General features: G+C 40.1%; 1 protein-coding gene across 1 annotated transcript in view; it reads right to left on the minus strand.

Moving 5' to 3' along the window:
- OXR1 (oxidation resistance 1) overlaps window positions 1–4,145 on the minus strand; it is a 361,766-nt gene extending 357,621 nt beyond the window's left edge. The window contains exon 1 of the mRNA XM_007446539.1: window positions 4,087–4,145. The gene's annotated coding sequence lies outside the window, so the exon portion shown is untranslated. The remainder of the gene's footprint in view (window positions 1–4,086) is intronic.
- Between the last annotated feature and the right edge of the window lie 915 nt (window positions 4,146–5,060).

Here is a 5,060-nt window from a genome sequence, read left to right on the forward strand (position 1 = left end):
CCACCCCTCCGCAGTCACAGAGCACCGAGCTGATGCCCCTGTGCTATGCGGCTGCTTCCCACTAGCTATCTCCCTTACGTTTGTTAGTGTATATATGTCCATGATGGGGGCCCTTTTTAATTATGTAGGTTTATTATTCCTCAGGACAGTGTCTGTTACTTTTTTGCCAGACACGTTATCTCCCAGAAATGCAGTGCTTTTTGTGAGATGGCTAACTCAGCGAAGGAAGAGATAAACTCTATTGAAAAACTGGCTTAAGCAAACGCATGAAGTCTCTCCTCTCTGCTCTGTTCTGGTCCTTGAGCTCAAAAATCATAGAATTTTAAACTTGAAATGAGCCTTCCAGTCCAACTTTCTAATATTGGAGGAATGCATTGCCTCTAGTCAACTTTCCAGTACTGGAGGGACACCAAGGGTCAAAGAGATGCTTGGATAATATCTCTTCATAGACTTGAAGACCTCTGCATTAATCAGGGTTCTTGTCCATGGGGAATGTGATCTAGCTTGATTAAGTAGAAAGTATTTTACTACAGGGTAGTAAGTAGTTACAGAAGTTAACAACCACATGACAAGAATTTCATAGAGGAATTCTCACTGTTGCTGCCAACCCCCTGCTCAACAGCTATGATGTCAAAGACCAGACCAGTAACTACAGGAGAACAAATGCCTTTGCTGCCTTTTCTGCACCTCGCTTCCACACACCCCAAGTCTTAGTCAACAGAATCTGCTTGGCAGAGCCCGGAGCACGAGTAAAGCTCTAGCTGCCAGGGAGCCTTGAAAAGGTGCTCTTTGAGTTTCCAGGCTCTACAGCACAGGAAGATATGCTAGAAGGGGAGTAGACTGGGTATCAAATGAGCCAATCTGCAGCATCCTCCGCATGCGCTCACCATACAACGAATGAGTTTGCTTCTCTTACGGATAACAACCTGGATAATGAGGCTGTGCAGAGACTTGATTAAGAGAGTAGGCCCTGGACTGAGACTGCTAAGGTACAAATCACATCTCAGACACCATCTGTGTGATCTTGGGCAGTCACATATTATTTCTATGCATTTATTTTGTCTATAAAGGGGATATTTGTAATTCTTCACTCACCTGATTAGTATAACGATTAAGGGCATTAAAATGTAACGTGCTTGAAACACTGCCTCTCACATACTAAGTGCTCAATTAATGTTCGTTATAACTATTTCTATGAAATTGTGGCTTTTTTTGAATTTATGTAAGCTGAACTAAGATCTGTGTGCATCTTTATCAGAAGATGGTTTATATGGGGCTTCCCTGGTGGCGCAGTGCTTGAGAGTCCGCCTGCCGATGCAGGAGACGCGGGTTCGTGCCCCGTTTCGGGAAGATCCCACATGCCGCGGAGCGGCTGGGCCCGTGAGCCATGGCCGCTGAGCCTGCGCGTCCGGAGCCTGTGCTCCGCAAATGGGAGAGGCCACAACAGTGAGAGGCCCGCATAACGCAAGGAAAAAAAAAAAAAAAAAAAAGAAGATGGTTTATATGAATTGCAACAAATGGAACATATGATACCTGCAAAGTACCAATGAAAAATTTCTCCCGAGACTTTTTGCCAGCTTTTTGTAATATTGCTGTGAAAGGATGGAAAGAAATCTGTTATTAACCTGCCTCCAATTAGGTAATTGTCATAGCCTATGATTGCTGTCCCAGGGAAGGTAATGAAACCTTTCGTATACCTTTCTTTGAAGGAAAAACCCTGCCCCAGTGTGTTTACTTTGAGTTCTGAACAGAACTCCCTATTTCTATCCTTGAAAAAAAAAAGGGAATCCAGACTGGAACTAGCATGGGAAATAACAAAATGCTCCTTAATAATTTTTTGAGTCAATAATTTAAAGACAGTAAAACAGCAACAACAAAAACTTTGGACAACTTTTAGTATCTTAGATAAATGGAAATCTCCATTCCAGTAGGGCCAGACCAAAGGCAAGAGGCACTCTTGATTTTGCATATACCTAAAACAGCTCCCCTGCCACTTCTTGAGCACCTCTGCTTATTAGAAAATTCTTTCACACAAAGGTTTGAGAATCTGTCCGCCAAATTTAACCAACTGGCTAGTTCCACACCCTGGCACTGTATAAAATCACTCTCTCCTCATGCAAAGTGTCGTAGTCCCAGGACAGCGCTTCCAAGGACAGGCAGCTATTTACAAGTGGTAACGCATGGCAATATCATTAAGGACATGGACTCAGGTGTCCCTCTTCCTGACTGTGTGATCTCAAGGAGGTGCATGAACATCTCTGTGCCCATTTTATTCTCTGCAAAATGGGTGATAATAAGTATCCTTACCTCACTGGATTGTGAGAACGTTAAATAAGATAATGTAATAAGCATGAGTTATCATTAATGATATCCTCATCACCATCATCACAGACTCCATATTGGTCTCAGCGTTATGTAACATTTTCTAATGAAAGCATCTTTATGAGATGTAGTTCTATTTTTATCTACCTTTAATAGACAGATTCATTTTGTCAGTCTCCTGCACAGTGTGACTGTTGGAAATGTGCACTACCCTCTGCGGGTGATTTAATTAGTACAGCAGACAGATGAAGTCTTCTCCTTTGCCCGTTTGTTTTCACTCTATGCTTCTATTAATGCCACCTATTATAATAGGTATGGGAGCTCATCACAACTCTGGTTTACACTGACTTTATGGACAAATAAAATCCCTAGGTCTTTTTCCCGAGGAGCTATTATGCCAACTGTTTCTCATACTACAGTTTTATGAGTGATTTTTTTTTTTTTTTAATCCAAAGTGCTATACGATAAAAGAATTCTGCTTAGGGAAAGCTTTGACTTGGTTTGTGTGATTTATGGGCAAAGACCATTTTGGTAAATAAGATAAACAAAATAAAGATGATTCCCATGGTGCTGAAAATCCAATCATCTCTCTGGCTCCTCTACCAGACTACTAGCTAGATGAAGCCTAAGATTCAGCCTTGATCATCTGTTTATTTTTTGGTCAAAAGTGTGCACTCAATACATGATGAACTGCCAACCTCTACAGTAATGATTTGCTCCCTTTGTTTTTATCAACCATGTGCAAGATAATCCTGAGAGATTTGTGAACACTGCCTCAATCTCTACATAATACGGTATTTCAAATGATGCAATGACAAGGCATACATCTGGTTTACAACGAATGCTTCATTTTAATGCAATCTTGTGGCTGCCTAGAGGATGTAATACCTGTCACCGATAATACATTTCCAAACTAACACAACATGGCGTATTACAGGTGCTGAAAATAAATTTAGACGTAAAGACACCAACTATGTAAAATGCAGTGGAGTTTTACATAGAGAAATTTAAAAATACCTTTTATGCTCTAACCTAATTAAAACACTGATCAATAGTGTTCTTGCCTCATTACACAAGCAACTCAAGGGATGACAACTGCTTTTATGATCATTTATTATTAACAATGGGAAAACATGATTTCCATTAAAATAGACACCTTGAAATGAAATGAGCATGCTCTCCAGAGATATGTGTATCAATCTTCCCTTCCCCATATACTTCAAGTCTCTTTCCTCCCCACCCTTCGAGGCATCCAGGGGAAAAAAAGAAAGTGAAAAGAGCATTAAAGTTCTTCCTCCTAGGTAAGCCCAGTATTCTTCCTCCCCATGGATACTCTAGATGTACAAAAACAGAGTAGCAAAGAGCAAAGACTTTGGATGCAAGCTGTCACGGGTTCAGCCAACCTCCCTCCACTTACTTGGGTAAGTTCTGAATTAGTCTTAGTTTCCTCATGTATAAATTGGTGATGACCCAATTTCCAGGAAAGGCATAAAAATGTATTGAGATTAAAGGGAATTCCCTGGCGGTCCAGTGGTTAGGACTCAGCGCTTTCACTGCCGGGGCCTGAGTTCAATCCCTGGTCGGGGAACTAAGATACTGCAAGCCATGCAGTGTGGCCAAAAGAAAAAAGAAAAAAAAATTATTGAAATTACATGATAGAGTACCTAGCACAGTGCTTAGTATGGAAAACGTTCCCATAGTCCCCTATCCACATCCCCACAAAACAAAACAAACAAACAAACAAACTCACTATAGTTCACAGACCTGGATAGGAGAATTTGGAGTAGAGAAGAAAATACCAGATTGCTGGGACCCTCTGGTATGGCTGGGCTGTGGGCCGAGAGTGCAGTCATCACAAATGTGGTTCACATGGAGAAGGAGGTCCAGCACATGTATAAATGCTGTTCAGGAGGCCTGAGACTGGGCCAGCCTGGCAAGCGGCTCTCCATCAACATTACATGAAAAGATTCAGGACAGGAAGGAAACATCAGGATTTCTGCTTGAGGGATTTGCAATCAATTAAAAAAAAATCATCAATGAGAATATAAGATCGTATGTTGCATTATATCTTTAAATCAGAATGGTATACATATATTAACTTGGAGATCTGGATTAGCAAACAAAGAGAGAAAATGCAACTCTAAATTTACATAAAGACTCACAAAGTAACAAATCTGGAAGCCACTTTCGATTTCATTTTGACCTTGTAATTTTCCCATGAAGAAATAAGGGGTCCAGATTGTGATTTACCCAAGGAGACAGTTACTGCAGAGGGACTTAAAGTTGGGTCTCCTGGTTTTTGGTCAGTTAAAAGTCTGATTTCCGTACACTTATTCTCCAGATATTGATGTTAGGTCGATGGGAAAGCTTCATATATAAACGATAAAAACAAAAAGAAAATCATCTGAAGGAAGCTTGTAATTTAGAAAGAAATGTTTAGATTATTGTTTGTTAAGCATCTAACATTTAGAACAGTGTAGATTATTTATTAATTTTGCTTTGGCTAAGAGATTACAATTAGTAACCATTTCAAAGATCCATAGGCACCTGGATTTGTAGGGTAACTAGAGGTATATTTAGGCCGTTAAAATATTGAACTGTAAGGGATATCAGGTGAATTTTTCAATTAAAAGCTTGCCTCAAACAGATTGTCACTGTAAAAAAACTCAGTAACACAGAATATTCTATAGTAAGAAACATTTCTTCATGAACATATCAACACTGATGATTTGATAGAA

Source organism: Lipotes vexillifer, unplaced genomic scaffold, assembly GCF_000442215.2.
Source record: "Lipotes vexillifer unplaced genomic scaffold, Lipotes_vexillifer_v1.1 scaffold327, whole genome shotgun sequence".
NCBI classification, from domain to species: Eukaryota; Metazoa; Chordata; class Mammalia; order Artiodactyla; family Lipotidae; genus Lipotes; species Lipotes vexillifer.